Below are 18865 nucleotides of genomic sequence, written 5' to 3'. Positions count from 1 at the left end.
CATTATGTGAACAAAGCAATTGGGTTTATAAATATGGGTTTAGGATTTGGTGTGTTATGTGATGCCAGCCCCAACCTGGTGCTGGAGCTTCACTGTGGTGTCTCAACAGATTCATCAGAAGTCTTGGACCTCCCTTTCTGTGGCTCGGAGTGATGCTGTGTCTCTTAATTGTTAATTGGCATTTCCATGACTGCTCTGTTTTGGCTGGCATGCCATTATGCCTTGTTCCTAAGCCACAGTGGGAGCAACACAGAGGGTAATACAGGAATGGATGGGGAAACTGCATCTCCTTGACTGTTGCAAGAGAACTGCTGTTCTAGTCAACCAACATGCTAAATTCTAAGACCGGGTTAACCCAAGACAAATGTTATACCCAGAGAACATATTATAGTTTAATAAGACAGCCTAGTTCAGAACATGCTAAGACCACTCACTTAACCATAAAATGCCCAACCCCATTTTAGCCTAGCCTAGCATGCAAACCCAGCCAAAGCGATCTGTTTGACCTTGGTTTAGTATGTTGTGCAAACCCAACTGTTGTGGTCTGTAAATCATGACTATGGCTTAGCAAAATATGTGAGTCCAGCCACCATGGCTATTCCAACAACCCTCATACTTGGCATGGTGCATGAACCCAACCACTTTCATCCTGGTGGCAACATCTCTGAGTCTGGATTAGCAATCATGGTAACCCTATCCCCATCACTTACACAGAACCTACTAATGAATATCTTCATTGCAGGGAGCCACACAACTACAGTAACTGCATATAACCCAAGATGTTAGGTAACAGAGGTATAGGACCTCTGTTAGGTCTAAAATATTTACAGTACATTGAAGTACATTGAAGAGAATTGTTCTCCTGTCTTTGTATCTAGGGAAATTTCAGAGCAGGAAATCTCAAAGACCAAGTAGGAAGAGTCTAGCTGTGCTGAACTAGTCCTGAAGAAAAGACACCCTGTTCATGCTCCATGGCACATTTTATTACTTCATACATTTTAGGGCTGATCTCTGGCATCTAAAACATGGTTTGAAGTTGAGTCATCATAAGCCGCCCCAATCTTTAAAGTCTGTAAGACAGCCACAGACAGCAGCTGCACATTAGCTATGAGACCTGCATTTTTGTCCACTCAACACTTGGGGGAAGCAGAATGCCACAAATTCTCCAACTCACCTGTGGCGATACAATCCACAATAGTAGAAAGACAGCAACGCAGTTGCAGCAGAAGACTTATGATCATCGTGTTTATCCTCAACATCAGACACAGAGACCGCTGTAGCATCCACTAAATTCTACTCCTCCTGATCTCCCTTCCTCAGATGTTGACACAGAGGTGTCTCTCGTTGGAGCATTCAGTTGCCACATTCAGAATGAATCCACATGATGCAAAAAAGCCTGTCTCAGGACAATCACATTGCAGATGTACCCAAATTCAGAGATACACCTGAAGGGCATTAAGAAATGGGAACTGGAGGGCCAAGTCCACCAGTTGGTGCACACCCACTGCCAAGCCTCAGTGCGTGGCACATGCAGTAGTGAGTTTATCCAAAGCTGACTTTTTCTACCAAAGCTGGCAACTGGGGCCACACATGTAATACCAGTGCAATTGCCCATATCCACACAGGTCTGCAGTCTGTGCCCATAGCATTCAGACTAAGGGCCTTTAACCACACTCACACCTAAGCACTGGCAACATCTTTCCTGCTGCGTCCCTGTAATATTGCCATGCTGTTGTCCCCCGCCCATGAGTAAGCCAGGTTTAAGTTAGCCTTAGCAGTACCAGTGTTTAGTAGTTTCTCCCCTATTCCAACACTATTCAAGGGCAGCCTCAAGGTGTATAAAATTTGTTAGGCTTTATGTTCCGTTACCTTGGAAGGAAGTCAAGTGACTGCTGTGACTGGCTATAGAGGCGACAGAGGCGGGATGGGGATCCGCAATGGAAGCAGCAAATTATATTATGCTATAATTTTCTGCTGACTCAAGAATGGATGAAGAGCAGTTTAACTCAGCAGCAGGGAAATTTACCAAGCTTACAGAATCAGTAACAATCCACCTTGCGTAATTTTGTCCTCTCCCCTTTAAAAGTTATGCTGTCCAGAAAAAATCATGCATAATCCCTACTCCCTACTTGTAGTGCCCAACTCTTCTTGTTTAAAGGTTTAAGGATTGCAAACTTGGGAAGGAACTCTATTTGATCTCTTACAGATCCACTGCCAGGTTGCATAGATATGACTAAACTAAATGAACTTCATATGAGACAGTTTCATATATTTATATATTCAGTTAAATCAGCCTCAGTCCACTATCTGTAAAATGGGAACCACATCAAGTGTGGTCAGCCATATAAAAACAGTTTTGCAAGTTTAAAAAAGGATATAGCCCCTGGTCCACTTAGGCCTGCAAAATTGGCTTACTGCTGATCTCTACAGGGCTCTTAAGGAAAAAAAACAAAAACAGATTTTGGCTTTAGCAGCCTAATTCTAAAATACTTACCTGGCAATAAATCCTTCTGAATTTAATGAGACTTACGTCTTAATCAGATGTTTAGGATTGCAATGTGAGTCACTGAAAGCTACCTGGCTCTATTTTAAGAGAGCAATCTAGGTTCTAATATTTGAACTGTTCCAAAGTTGATTTTAAAATTAGGCTTTTCTGCAAAGATGGACCCCATGCTGAGGTCAGCCTTGCTGCTTTCTTAAGTTAAAAATAAATGTCACCAAAAGTTTTTGGACTCTTGTTCACTGAGTCAAGATCCCAAAAGTGCACAGAAAGCTGTTAGGTTTGACTATCAAAGTTACAGACAAGGCCATTAGATGTGGAGCAGCTTGGGAACATGATTCTAGGAAAGCTTTCCTGTGACCTGAGGTTTGGCTCATAGGCCTTGTGGTGGTACCTTCTCCGTGTGCATCTCCATGGATCTTGCCTTCGCAATTCGAATTGCTGGCCACCTGGAGTATCAGGATCTCTTTCTGCCTGGTGTCTGACTGGCTAGGTAGCTACAGGTGGAAAGTATAAGGCACAGAGCAGAGCTGTGTCTTGGGGGAAAGGGGGAGATTCATTAAGCAACCAGCCATGTTTCCTACCCCTCCCCGGCACTGTATATGAGGAACCTGTGGCTAGAATAGCAATAGGCCCATAGGTCAGTACTGAGGGCCAGGAGCCAAGGCACCCTGCCCAGCCCGTCTCCCTGTTCCCGTGGCTGGCTGAGGCAGGCGGTAATGAGAGGAGACGGCCGGTGTCGCGGGCACTCCCCCGGGGCTGTGGTTATTGTATGTGACGCGCCGGCTCCATCGCGCTGCTCATATTTCTCCCCCGATCAATACTTTTGACTCCCTACAAGACAATAATCGCTTGTCCGCGGCCGCCAGTCGATCAAATACATTATTAGAGTGCGCTCCCAGGGGACCAAGGAGCAGGGTGGGCAGGAGAGGGAAGGAGTGGGGGGGGGCGGAAAGTAGAGAGAATGTGGCAGGGGGGGCAGGATGGCAGAAGGCAGGACAAGTTTGTGAAGAGGTGGGGGAAAAAGTAGAGAATCTTTGCACCTTCTCTAAGGAGGAATGATTCTTTCCAACTGAATGTCCACAAGTACTCATCACGGCTGCACATTCTCGCTCGGACCTGTGCCAAAGTTACTTGAGTTTTACTCCTGCTGTTGAAACATCTGGCCCTCCTTGGAACTGCTCCAGGGTTTCACCTAAGGATCGGCCCCCAAATTTCCAACCTTCAAATTCAAGCCCTGCTAAGTGGCCAACTAGGTAGAAGCCTGCTGAGAAATTTTGCTCAGCTCTTTAAGATGTTTTTTAGTTCCCTGGATATATTTCACTGAAAGGGAACACACTTCAAGTTCTGTGTCAGAGGAGCAAAGGAGTGTGCTGTGGACCAGGAACAAAACTGAACAAAAGTCCCACCTAGTATTTTTGTTCAGTTCTGCTCCTGGTCCACCACACACTTCTTGGCTCCTCTGACGCAGCTTCTGCTTCCAGGGAGGATTGAGTACAATTTAGCGTGCCATCCAAACTGAGACTGTGATTAATCTTAATGAGGCTTAGCTGAAAGTAACCAACTTCACAAAGCCCAGTTTAAAAGTCTCATTTCCACAACTAGTAATTAAGATGAACACAGATCGTCAGCTTCTGGCAGTACAGTAAATGTGAAATGCAAGTGACAGTCTCCAAACGCATCTTTGTGGCTGCACCAGAGGAGAAAGAAAGGGCAGGATCCCAAGATTCAGAGCAGTTTATTCTTTTCTCTAAACCACTAAACTATGTTTTAGCTTGTCTGAATATGGCCTAATCCTATTTTTGTAGCCCCCTCAGCTGCTGCAATCTCCCTTCCCTAATCTCCATCTCTTGAGCCACCTCCTTGTGTTCTTGGCTAAGTGTCAACAAGAAGCTATTAATGCAAGTTACAGAGTCTTCTTAGTCTTAAGAATGTCCTCATTTTATACCTATGCAACCAGTTCATCGCCACATCAACCTCGTGGCTCAGTTCTACCCACAGCTTAGTTGACAGATTTATTTTGTGACGGAACATAAGAGGCTGTGACAAAAAAGGTCACCTTTTTTGTATGTGCAGAACATAGGACTGAACCACCAAGCAACCACATTATGCTCTCGCATCTGAGATGGAGACAGGGGTACGGTAATCCTGCATAAAGAAAAGGGGGGGAAGAGGAAAAAAAAATATGCCTCCTGCTGTAGATTTAAGGGTTATCAACCTGAAAAAGAAAACTCTGGGCTCTGCACTTTTGAAGGGTTATGCATTAGAAAGGGCATTTGGCAAATGTGTTTTACCCTCCCTTGCGTGAGAAGCTGACCCTTGATTAAAGGTAGATGATTCCAACTTCATCACAATGGTCACTGGTCAGCAGCGAGTGGCCAGAATTCAGAGGCAGGTTCCAGGGAACCTGGAAATGTGCAGAAAAACAAAAGCCGATGAGCATTACATTGTTTTAATAGTTGCATGCAAGACTGCTTTGGCCAGCTAACTGCAGAAGTCTTTGCAGCTGGAGCTTCTTCAAGAAAGATCCCTGCACTGAGCAGCAAGTTGGACCTCACAGCCTAAGTCAGGGTTCCTCAACCAGGGTTCCACGGCACCTGAGGGTTCTGCGAGAGGTCCCCAGGGGTTCCCTGGGAGCTCACGATTTATTTAAAAAAATTATTTCAAATTTGGGCAAAGAGGTAAATTTCATTCTTTATTTTCAGTTTAAGAACATTGTTAGTGCCTATATATAGGCCTATCCATGAAACAAATAAATAATTTTGTAACTTCTGGCCTATATTTGAGCCTGAGGCCTGAAAAACATTTCAAGGGTTCCTCCAGGGTCAAAAGGTTGAGAAAGGCTGGCCTAAATGGCCTCTTCCAAACCTATGATTCTGTGATTCTAACAAAAATCCACTTTTCCAAAGAGAGTTGAATTGTGGCTGTTCATTTTTTAAAGGAAAAACGAATGATGAATTTCCTCCCCTCGGGGCTGAAACAAATCAGTCTCTCGACCAGATAAGAGGAAAGGCATAGGAAATGTTAGTTGGTACCCTCCTTTAGAGAACACCCCTCCCCATTCCCAAGCCCCACCACCTCCCCTAAACGCCTATTCCTTAGGAAAGGGACCCATCCTCATAGCCTCCTACTTGTAAAATCATCTGCCTGAATGCGATTTTCACAGAATCTATACCAGAGTCTATAGTTCAGTGGCTGAGTTCGTATTTGCATGCAGAATAGTGCAACTTCAAGCCTTGGCATTTCTACTCAAAGCCATTGTGCATAGGAGGGTGAGAGATTCATGTTAAAAAAATAACATGAAATGAAAAAACCCACGTAGCAGCGCGTTGAAAAACAAAAGAAAAGGTACTCTACACGGGGGCTTCCTCAGCTCCCCAATCAGCTTTGTATTGGTGCAATCCTATTCTGCTGTCTCTGTTTGGCAGCTGAACCCATTTATTTTCAGCTCAGCTGTGAACCCGATTTTCTATCAGAAACTCTGGTGATCTGGGAATCCCATTGGTGGGAATTCTTGCCTTACCCTCCCTCCTGGTTCCTAGTTTCTCTCTCTTCTCACAGAATCATAGAATTGTTGAGTTGGGTCACCAGGATCATCTAGTCCAACCCTCTACAAGAGGGTTTCTCAACCTTGGCAACTTTAAGATGTGTGGACTTCAACTTCCAGAATTCCCCAGCCAGTCATGAATTATGGGAGTTGAAGTCCACACATCTTAAAGTTGCCAAGGTTGAGAAACACTGCTCAACAATATGCAAGAAAACCATTTCAACTATCTATGAGAGGTGGCTGTCCAGCCTCATCTTAAAAACCTCTCGAGATGGAGGATCCACAATTAGCATAGAAAGACTGTTCCACTGTTGAACCGATCTTACCATCAGGAAGTTTTTCCTGATATTCAAATGAAATCTGGGTAGCTGCATCTTATACCTATTATTTCTGGTGCTGGTTTCTGAGGCCATGAAAAGCAGTCAATGACCATCTTCCCTGGAGCCATCCCTTTATGTACCTAAACATAGCTATTATGTCTCCATCACTGCTAAATCTACTTTTCTTCCGACTGAAGATCCCAAGTTCCTTCAGCCTGTCCTCATAGTGTATGTACCCAAGTAATTGAGTCATCTTTGTTGCCCAATTCTGAAAACTCTCCATTCTGTCAATATCCTTCTGGAAATGGGGTGTGCAGAAATCTTTCCATATAGATTCAGTTAGCTACACACTAGCTGTTCATTTGAATTTTAAACTGAGCAAAGATATGGCACCTTGTCAGCCCCATCTGGGCCTCCCATGTTGTCACAACAAGATTCACCCAGCTCAGGACAGCAACCTCCCCCAACCCAATGCCCTCCAGATGTGGCAGATGGCAATGCCCACCATTTTCAATGGAAATAGTGACACTAGTCTCCAAGCCTGTGAAGTGTCAGAATGAACAGACTGAGTTCCACAGTGACCGGCAGCACTCCCCAGATTTTTAAACATGACTCTTTTTTCAGCCCAACCATGGAGACATTGCTAGAGATTGAACTTGGGACACATTTGCATATATTGCGTTAGCCAAAATTAACCAGAAAACCCACTGCCTCTGGATCTGACACAGTTTCTTAGCTATTTTGATATCCCTTCATGCCAATTCATAGAACCCTTTTACAACAGGGTGTAAGATTCACCACTCCCTCAGATGGCTACATGAGATTCTGGGCAGAACCTTCCTGGATCAGATGAGACATATTCTCCACTCCATCATCTGTTCCCATGGTGACCAAAGAAGAGGGAGTCTACAAGGATCTGTGGTCAATGGACTCAGCAAGAGGCATTTTGCACTGATCCAAGAACTAGATATGGACATCCTGGTTAGCCATCACTTTATTGTCCATAAATATTCTATTCCCCCTTTATAAAGCTCGCCAAGCTAGTGATTCTCACCACATTCTTGTGAGATTCTATAAGTTAACTCTGTGGCTGTCTGAAACAAGTGCCTTTGTCTGTTCTGAGCCTCTCACTATTGAATTAGCTAGAGCTTCTTTTTGGCCTCTGCATGCTTATCACAAGCATATCTAAGAGTAATGGATTTGAGCAGATAAATTATCCTTAAGAATGCAAAAAATTGTCTGGTTGGATCCCACCAAAAACTACTTAGTCTGGAACAGTTTCCACTGACAATAATCCCAATGCTGGTGGGGCCTCACAACCAGGATATGAAGGTCTGGAGGTAACATTTATTTCCTCAGGAACAATAATATCAAGTGGTATTGATGTCATACCGAAGACAGAGTGCCGACTGTTTGGGGGTTCAATGCCTCATCAGTAAAAGCAGACACCACATTTTAAATGACTGAGTGGCCAAGCCACTCTGCATTCAAGTTATGGTGTTAAAGAGGGATGGTGGGAGAAATAAATCTTCATGTTTTTTGCAGATTATATTATCTGGAACATGTGTACTTTCAATAACCTTTCAACTTTCTACAAGACAGCTTGACTTTGTGTGGTACATTCCAGGAGCGTTGGTCAAGCTGTTTGGGGATGATGGGAACTGCAGTCCCAACATTAGGAGAACATCAGTCTCAGGACAACTGACGCAAGGCACTGGCTTTTCACGTCAGGGCATAGAAGAATATTAAACAATATTATATTGGCAACAAAGCAGCAGCGATGATTCCAGCTGCACATCTACACATCAGATCTGTGGAGCTTGCTAAATTGCAAACTGACACATTTGACCCACCCATTTGTGCGGGACGTAAAACTAATCTCACCTATAGTTAGTGATGGATTTCGCCCAGTAAAAAATAGACCAGAAATGCTGGATAGAATTTCCACAGTTCTGCAGATGCTTTGAGAATCTCAACTTTCAGCTTTCAAAGAACAGGTTTCTAGACCTTAATGCAGCCAAGATAAATTTGAAAGGACTTGATGAACTCTAGGAAGCCTTACCATGAAGCTGATGAGGACTTCCAGGGCTCAGGGGACAAAGCAGGTAAGGAAGGGAATACGATATCCATCTTTCTGTTACACTTTGGGTGAGCATACATTATGCAAAATGCTTCATTTTGCACGTGTATTCATGGCTCTTTGCATTTGCACTCACATTACTGTCCAACGTGTCTTCCTTTTGTGCACATTTGGTACATACACACCCTCATACCTTACGTGCTTATATGTACACAAGTTGCTTTTTTATACTCATCTTAGTCTCTTCTTATATAGGTAGTCCTCACTTGTCTTCCTATATAGGTAGTCCTCACTTAACAACCACAGTTGGGACCAGAATTTTGGTTGCTAAGCGAAGTGGTCATTAAGCAAATCTGACCCAATTTTGCGACCTTTTTTGCAGCAGTCATGAAGCAAATCACCACAGACATTAAGCAAACCATGTGGTCGTTAAGCAAATCAAATGGTTCCCCATTGATTTTGCTTGCCAGAAGCCGGCTGGGAAGGTCGAAAATGGCAATCATGTGACCCCGGGATGCTGCAGCAGTCATAAATGTGAAGCAGTTGCCAAGAGCACAAATTTTGATCATGCGACGGTGGGGACACTGTGATGGTCGTAAGTGTGAGGACCTGTCATAAGTCATATTTTCAGCACCGTTGTAAGTCTGAACCAACACTGAATGGTTGTTAAGTGAGGACTACCTGTGGTAGTAAACATAAATGGTCTTCTTTATATTCTGTCTTGTGCATGCCCTACATCTGTGCCATGCCTGCTCTGGGCCAAGCAATCTCCCTCGAAATAATCTAGGGTTCCCCCACATGCTCTGGATTTCAAGATGCTAGAGCTTCTGAGTTCTCAAAGTGCCCACACCTCAAACAACTCCAGTTTCTCTACATAGAAGGACAGCGATGCATGGAAATCTGGAGAAGGTTTTTGAAAAGGTGTTTAACTTGTAGGGGAAAGCTCACTTGCATTTGTGGCTCTCTTTTGCTTCTCCCTGAATATCTCCTGCTCTTCTCTTTTTAAAAATACTTCCGATCCTTTCTCCCCCTTTTGCAATATTTTTATATTGTAACAAAAGACTGAAGAAAGAAAAGGGTCACCAAGTTGCCATGTGTGTATAAATGACATTTATTAGATTTTTTTTCATCTCCCTCTGCGCACGCTTCCCGTTTGCACCTTGTCAATAATTATAAGGAACGTGTCTTTTTTTTTTCAGTGTCTGTGAAATGCTCTGTTTATTTTAAAACTAGAGGAATGACAAATAACGAACACTGACTCCACAGGGAAACAAATTCTAAGGCTACGTTTGCACTCAAGAGGAGGGGATGGATATATATGATGATGGTGAAACGCTAGATAATTTGACATTAATCAGAACCAAAGATTGGCACTCTTGTTTCAGTGCTTGGCTCAGTAATAAAGATCCAGTCTAAACATGGACTAAGTGCTTGCCCCCTTGCCAAGAATAAGCCTCAGCCCCCCCCCCCCCCGCCAAAGAGTTTGGATCAGGGGGGTTTCCAACTCAGCGTATTGGTACCCAGTTCTAGAGATGACCAGAGTGAATACATGAGAGCGACTCATTCCTTGTGAGACACCCATGAAGCCTCACCCATGAAGGCACAATGGATTGAGAAGATGGGGGGCTTAGCACATACAATAAATTCTGTTTAACAGAAAGAATCTTAACACGCAACAATCCCACATTCTTCCTATATTATGTTCAGGACTTTGGATCGTCTGCCGATGCTGTGCCTATCCACCCTAATCCTCAACAGCTTTTTTTTATTTTTTCAAGGGAGGAAAGTATCTTTCCTCATTTTGGTGTGCTTTTCACATGAGGTGAAAAGTACCACCAGGCAAGTATTCTTTTGTAAGTAGAGAGATGGAGTGCGGCAAATGGCTACCTACATGAGAGGTAAAAAAATCTACAAAATTTGTGTTCATAGTGGGTGAATGAAAATAATATTTGCATGTTCTGTCTCACAGTAAAAGCAACAGAGTGATTTGGTAGGTGTCTGTGGGATGGTATCTGTGGATGTAAGAGAGTGCCAGACATAGACATGCTCATAGATGTGCAAAAGAATAATTGCCAAGTAACAAGATGTTTTGAGGAGGGAACCCAAAAGGCCCACCTGTTTACAATGTATTCAAGGGAGAGTGAATGAATGGGGCAAGAAATTGGGTGAATGTACATCATAATGAATGCAGATATCAGAATTTGGCTGGATATCATGATGGAGGAGGAAAAAGAGGGACTTAACATGTGGATAATTTTTTATGACATTATTTTAACTGTTTACATTTGGTTTGTATTTGTTTTGCCCAGAGTCCATCAGTACTGGGACAAATTATAAATATTGTGAAGTACGCAAATAAATGTTCCTATGTGGAGTTTTCACAAAATGCCGTGTGAGAGGAAAAGCATGTTTCAGAGCCGATTCACACAAGTGCTTCCTGACTCAAATGTGATGTGGGATGCCAACCTCCGCTCCATATGGATGTAAATTTCCTGAATTATTTGAACACGTACTGTTACTCATTAGAACAATCCATGCTGAGAACACTTCTGAGGATGGAGAAAAGGTGGGCTGAAAATATAATACTTATACCATCTTTTCATTTCTGTCTAGGCTTAATCACACCACAAACGAGCTGTAAATAGTTGTATCTGCACACAGTATGTATCACTGATTGTAAAAATGGCGCTACGGGACACAGGCTCTTGTCTCCGCAAGGACAGCACTTGAGAGTTTTCCCTTTCTTTCTACTCAAGTCCCAAACTTGCTTTTACAGAACCTCCATTTTTTAATGTCTTGGCACATTTTTTTCTCAGTCCTCACAAAGCTTCTGCGCTTGGTGCTCCTTTTATGCCCAGGCCTAGAAGCCTGGCACAATCCACCCCCCGAATCACAACGCACAGATTCAACACAATGAACCTTCAGTCAAGTTACTTATTAATTCTCACACAGGATAGGATCAGTACAGGACAGCACTCCATCATACCATCGTATCTGGTGGGGACAGAGGACATATATCCCCACCTCTTCTCATTCTTGCCTTCAGGTTAATTTTACTGTGAATTATTTCCTGGCTTTATATTTACACTTTCCAGCCTTGATTAGGATCATGTAGGATCTGAAGCACTGAAAGTGTGTGTGTGTGTGTGTGTGTCTATGTATGTGTGGGCAACTGCATGTCCCAACCTCTTTACCACTCTTGAATGGGTCTGCTTGCAAGTGTAGACGGGTGCTTAATATGCGCTAAGGAAGTGACTAATCTATGTTAAGGGGTCTGGAGTATGCCCCCATGATAAGAGGGATTTGAGAAACATGAAGTGCAGGTGGGGAGTGGCGCACCTTACAGTGAACAATGCGTCTTCTCAATGAACAACAGAGGGAAAAAATGGATGGGGACAGGGGAGAAAGAGAAATACAGAGGGGGACACTGGAATTCGCAGTGAGATATTATTTTGGAGGGATAAAAGTGAAGCAAGGATGATAAATAGGATTAATATGATGGGGCGTGGGGAGCCAACCCCCAAGCTGCAGCATCCCTTTCCATCCCCCAGCGGCTGCGCTGTGTGGGGGGGGCATCCGTCAGCCCAAGCGCCTGACAATGAAAATGGTTTCAAGCCACGGCTGCCCGATCGATACTGTGCGGGGGGAGAGAGGGGGCTGCTAGCTACGGCAGGGCCAGGCCTCTCGCTCACTTGCTGGCTCTCTCACCCTCCCCCCCACCTTTTCCACCCAGCGATTTCTCCCTTCTCCTCGCTTCAGACGCATTTCATTTTCTTTCCTATTCCATTCCCTGGTTTCTGCGTTGCAGCAGACTTGGGGGGGGGGTTTCGAATGGGGGGAGGTGACATCCCCACCCTGTCTGGTCTCTCTCTCTCTCTCTCTCTCTGTGTCACAATTTCGCAGTTCTCAGCATGCCTTGCCAAAGCTATAATAGTAATAATAATTTTTTAAAAGCAATAACAGCAACAAAACCTGGGGGAACAGCTGGGTTTCTTTCCTTTCACCCAGCTCCCCCCACCCCAGCTCCATTAAATTAAAGCACACAGTGGAAAACCAAGAGATAACCCCAAACCTTTCTCTCTAGCCTTTGTAGCCACTGACAAAGAAATCAGTAACTGCCACCACCATACAGGTAAAGGAGCCCTGCCAAGGTCACACACAGGCATACAATGGATTGGTGGACAATCACACCCCGATTCCTCCTTCCTGCGTCTCCTATCATTAGCCTCCACCCAGCACAGGCCTAGAGACATAGAGTTGTACCCCCCCCCATGCCTGCTGACTCCCAAAATCAGCACTGCCCATTCCCAAGAGAACAGATCTGCTTGTTCCAGCCATGCAGGGGACATCATCCAAGGACCCAGGGTGTGGGGGACAGCCCTGGGCAGGCTGGTTTGACTTTGGTCCTCTTGAGAAACCATTTAGGCAGAGGGAGGCCATTGCCTAATGCATTCAGTTGTGTTAAAGGGCAGCAGACGGCGATTGTTTAATTTATAAGGGCACTGTAACCACAGGGAAAGATGGGGGGCAATTGGGATGTTCAACCTTAGGCACCAAAACATCTCAGCAACGACATTACAAGGTCACTTAATCACGCTGGAGGAGCTGCAGGGAAGAACAAGGAAGGCTGGGAAGAACACAGGAAGGGGGGAGTAGGGTGTACAGAGGCATTTGGGATGGAGAAATGCTACTTTGTGGAGCCCCAGCACCCAGCATCATCATGTTCCAGTCCACCCACCAATTTTCCCAACAGCCTGTTGCTTCTGAACTCTTCTTCTGTCCTCTTACTATCTGCTTTATCTCTTCCAATGCTGTCAACAGCCCCCAGCTGCAGGCAATCCATTTCTCTCTCTTCTCCATATTCAACCTCATGTCCCACACATTTCCTGAAAGATCTCCCTCCGTTCACCACGGATGCATTTCCCCAACTCTTCCTAGCTCAACTCTCATTTTCTCCTGTCCAATAAGGTAAATGAAATCATCATCATCTTAGGTTTCTATCCTACCTTTCCTTCAGGACAGCTCAAGGCAACACCCTTTCCTCCAATTTTTCTCCCAGAACAGCCCTGTGAGGCAGGTTGGAGTGAGCAAGTAAATGGCGCAATGTCACCCAGTGAGATTCCATGGCTGAGGGTGGACTTGAACCTGCATTTCTTCACTCCTAGTCCAACACCTTAATCCCTACACCACACTGGCACGTAGCTACCCAGAGTTGCATTGGTGAGATGGGAAGCCATATAAATCAATATAAATAAATGAAGTTGCTCATACTTTCCCTGGTTTTACACTGGTACCCCAAATAAGTTTTCAATCAAAGCTTCCCCCTTCTTTTCTCTTACTCTGGATTCAAAGCAAGATCATGTAGACAAGCAGCTTTTGCCATAATTGCATTACCGTTAAAAGGAACGGCAGACCATTGTCATTCTTGAGGTAACAAAGACTACTTATTATTTTAAAAATCAAATTATATATTTTTTTTCACCTTCTCAGATGCCTGTCAGTTACTTTGGGGGGGAATAAAATGCAGAGTACTTGGGGGGGGTAAGGTAAAATGCAGACTATGGGTATCTGTAGAGAGTGGGAAGCAAGGCATCACCCACTCATGATGTCATTGTGCAAATCTATGACATCATTATTTAATTCCTGTCAATTGCGCAATGGCATAATGATGCATGTGAAGTCGTGATGGCCCTTACCAGTCACCTATAGAGGAAAATGGAAGATGAAGACATTATAAACATGGTCAGGAGAAATGGGTCACTTAGCTGTCACTCCCACCTGTTGGCTTCTTTCAACTAGGGGGCAACCCACAGTTTACAGACACAGCATTATGGAAATCAACAGAAGCCATTCAAGAGTATAGTTTTTGCTCTTACATTTTATTTCAGCTGGACTTGGCGGAGAGAAGTTACTGGGAAATTGGGGCCCAAGGGTCAATGTCGTATTTTCTTCTCTCTGGCACCTTCTGCAGCCTCCCAATTTTGCTACCTGAGGAAACGGCTTGTCAGGATTAACACCTACAGACTGCAACTTCTTCCTCTGTTCCTAGCAGGCACTTGTCTTACAGTGTACTCAAGGAGATACTGGCTGGGTTCTGAAACCCACTTTAAATTTTGCTTAACAAAGCACATTTGCTGACGGTGTTCCATAACAGGCCCTACCCAAACCACTAAGCCTATTATGGTTGAACGTGATGGCCTGATTCATACAACATATTAAGAGCGGACGGCTTCCCACAACATAGCAAACACAAATGACTCAACCTCATTTTAGCCCCATCATCTAGCATTTGTATAAATGCAGCCGTCTGGTGTTGCAGGAAAATGTATTTCTTCCCCGAACGGTTAGGGCTTTCAACTTACTTCAGAGAACCACAGAAGAGATTGGAAGGCTCCAAATATCCAGGGTGCTTGTGATGGTGAGTTTCTGGGTTTGAAAGCAGTTCACCGAGCCACTGGCCCTCTCAAGCTTCTTGCAACTCCTGCTCCCCCTTTGCACAATTTGCCCAATTGCCAGACCTGTCCATCAGGCCTGCGTCCGCTGCCAGGAGTCACGCTGTGAGGTGAGGATGCTGCACCCTCAGGGGGTCAGGAGTAGGGCGGGGGGGGCATGGTAACACCTCCTCCTATAACAAAGGGGGGTTAGCCATGTCCCCCACCTCTGCCAGGAGATTCCTGATGTCTCTGTGCTGTCAGCCAGGGAAGAAAGCCTTACTTTCAGGAAGTCACCAAGATGAAGTCCAGCTCTTGTCAGACAGAACCTCTGGATGTAATTTGTTTTTTTTTCCTGTGCCTTCAGGTCAATGCTGACTCCTGGACTAGTCCCTGCAGTTTTCTTGCCAAGAAGTGGTTTGCCATTGCCTCCTTCCTAGGGCTGAGAGAGAGTGACTGGCCCAAGGTCACCCAGCTGGCTTCGTGCCCAAGGCAGGACTAGAACTCGTGGTCTACCAGTTTCTAGCCTGGTGCCTTCACCACGACACCAAACTGGCTCTCTCTGGATATAATGGCACCACAGAAACCAAGAAAAGCTAAGCATTACAACCCTGTTAAAGGCTGTTGCCACAGGAAAGAGGTCTTCTTGAAAGTTCCTCATCGTAATGTTTTTATGTCTTGTCTTGTTTTGTCTCTTTATTTGCTTTTAGCATTTCACTCCTTTGTATTTATGTTCTTCATTCTGTATCATCCGCTTGAAGAATATAAAATGACGATATGCTTATAATAAAGCTTTTTTCAACAACAGCAGCAACAACAAACCAGCGCTGAATATTATATAACAGATCAACCTGTCATCTCCCAACTGTCAACCCCCCACCAAAGATGTAGATGAATTCAGAATTTCCAGTACTACCTGCTACGTGGAATCAGATCATTCAGTTCAAATGTTCTTTAATTACAAGGTATTGGGATCATGATTCTCATATTCTTGTCATTTGTAACACAATAAGACATTAAGTCTCCATGTAACCGTAATCCATTTATGATAAAACAACCATTTTAACTTTAATAGGACTTCTCTGGAGTAGATGTAGATTTATGAGTGGAATATGCTTTTCTATGTTATTAAACTATAAAACTGGTGGGGAGGGGGAGAGAGGAAAGAATTCTAATCTGGACCGGGAGAGAATGAATTCAATACTCTGGGCTGGTCTTAAAAGTTGTCATCTCTGCCCCCCAGTCCTGCTCCTTTGCCTCTAGCAAGGCTGGCTGGGGAATTCTGGGAGTTGCAGTCCACACATCTCAAAGTTGCCCAGGTTGAGAAACCCTGCTTTGGAGAGACCAATAAAATGGAACCTGTAACTGAGGAGGGGTGCAGGTAGAAAAGAACACTCTGAGAAGACCATTATTACGCTTCCTACCTCAAATTCTCTCTTGGCAGCTTTTTCTAAAACTAGCAAGGGAGCTGCACCCCCATCACTCTGCTGGAAGCCAGTCTCCACTGAGCTGCTAGTAATTAAAATCCTGTTAAACTTCATTAAGCAGCTTCACTTCCGACCTCATTAAATGATGAGGGGAGAGAGACTAAAATGCAATTGCTCGCTAAAACATAGCTTGATCACTCAGTCTACATTTTCTTCCTTTCTCTCTCTCCCACCTTCCTCTCTTTGTACTGGACTAGGAACCCTAGATTCACTGTGTAATAGAGACAGGGTGAAATGCAATTTTCCAAAAATTCCCTATTGGTTTGGTTGTTTGCTTTAAAAAAAAAATAAAAATAACAAGCTGTAGTCCAGTATAAGCTTGGACCAATACAAGTTTTCTGCAATCATTTTTATTTTGACCAGATCCCTATAGCCAACCAACCAGGCACAAGTGGAAAGGAGGTTTCAGTGGACACAGACAATGAGTTATTCACAGCAATATGATCGGCATATACAGATCTAAATCTACACCTCAGTTACTGAAGAGCAGAAATGCAACAGCTTGAAGGCAGACGGAAGGAGAGAAATTTTTGTTGGCCATGAACTCTCAAAGAAAGAAAGCCTTGCTGGTTGATTGCAAATCATCCAGTGATCTCTTGCTCTGTTCCCATCTAAAATCTTTCCTTCCTGGATGCAGACAGTCACCAAGAAGGGCTTCTGAACCCCACAATTCTGCGTCATGGCTTCCCACCTCCCACATGAACTTAGAACATCCACTTCTTACCATGGAAATGCCAAGCACAGAATTTCCTTCACTTTCAGAGCCCAAATTTCTCAGCTAGGATAGGCAAGCTGTGACCCAACAGCTTACACCATCTGCAGACATTTCCTTCCCTGTCCCTTTGCAGATACAAAAGAGACAATGGCCCTTGAGGCATCATTGCTTAATTCATGGTAAGCCCCCTGTTTCAACTATAAAGCAAACAAGCTACATACCAGGTTCTAAGACTCAAGTAACCTTGATAGGCTATATTTCAAGCTTCTAGTCTTTCCTTCCAAAGAACTATGGCCTAAGCTTTTTTGTAGCATCACAGCTCTAAAGGCAGGTTTTGCATTACCACCAGAACATCACCGATCATATCTGGGTTCCACCAAGGAATGGGGTCTGTTTTTCTTTAGTTTCTCCCATCCAATCCTTCTAACAATCTATCAGGGAAATTTGCCTGAGATTGGCTCAAGGTCACCCAATGTGATTTGTGGGTAAGCAGTGATATAAAGCCAGGTTTCTCCATGCAAACACCCCCCCCCCCACGAAAACAATAATTAATATAATGCACTTTCTATTTCTACAGTTTTCAAAATGAAGATTGCCTAATTCTCCTTTCTTTTAGTTATCTGGCACCATTAATTGTAGAGAAATTTAGCAAAATGTAATGACTTCCAAGCTGAGCATCTGTGAAATGGCGCTGGCCAGATTAACTGCAAGGTGCAGCAGACTAAAAAGGTGATCCACTTGTATTTGATGCCACAGAAATGCTGAGGTCCCACAAGCGTGTCTTTGTCTTTTTGCCCTTTCTTCCAGAACAGCCTTCCTCCATCTGATGCCCTCCAAATCTGACCAAGTTACAACTCCCAAATCTCTTGCCAGCATGACTCTTGGTGCCCAACACATCTGCAGGGCACCAGAATGGGGAAATCTGTCCTCACTCCTTTCTTGGCTCAGGATGACAGCAATCAATTTCCCCATGTTGCTAAATCATTAGGCTTCGATTGCATTCACACTCAGATAAATCCGAACAGCTTGGAGTACAGGGAAGGACAAGCAAGTTACATATAAGAACGGGAGACATTTTAATTATTCAGCCACAAAGTCTTCTAACTTTAGGGAAGGCCAGCTAGAGAAGTTTCTAGCCTCCAGCATACCCCCAGCTGCCGTATCCTCCCGGGCCTTCCCAGGGTTGGCTTTCTGGTTGTGAAATGCAATTAAAAAATACCCATTTAAACAGCATTTAAGACCCATTTATTTTCCTTGGACATTTTTTGTCACCAAGTAGCATTTTATTTTTTTAGTTGCATATTTATACAATTTTTACACTGGCTTGTTTTAGTTTTTTGTAAGCTGCCTGGAGGGTCTGCTTTGATGGAAAGGCCCGGGGTATGTTTTAAATGAATAAAAAACTAAATAAATCCTTGCTGTTTCAATTTAACAGGTCAGATAGAAAATCTCAAGGGTTTTTTTTCCTTCCACACTTGAATATATCCTCCCACCATAGCTTGTGAAAAATACTTTCCTTTCCTCTCTCACTTCAACTTCTTTCCTCCATCATCTCATCTTCCTTTGTCCTTCCCACCTAAGCTATTTTTTAATGTTTCTGAATACAGTTGTATATTTGGAGAAGATTCAGGGGCTTTGCAACAGAGTTTAGCATTGATAAGCTCAGTTCACACACATTTTTTTGTCTTAGCGTAAAGTATTTTATGAACCAACCCCAACTGGTTAGTTCAATGTACTATACCAGTATTTCTCAACCTTGGCCACTTGAAGATGTGTGGACTTCAA

Source organism: Candoia aspera, chromosome 10 (genome assembly GCF_035149785.1).
Source record: "Candoia aspera isolate rCanAsp1 chromosome 10, rCanAsp1.hap2, whole genome shotgun sequence".
Classification (NCBI taxonomy): domain Eukaryota; kingdom Metazoa; phylum Chordata; class Lepidosauria; order Squamata; family Boidae; genus Candoia; species Candoia aspera.
The sequence above is the reverse complement of the archived record's forward strand: the minus strand, read 5'-3'. Positions refer to the sequence as shown.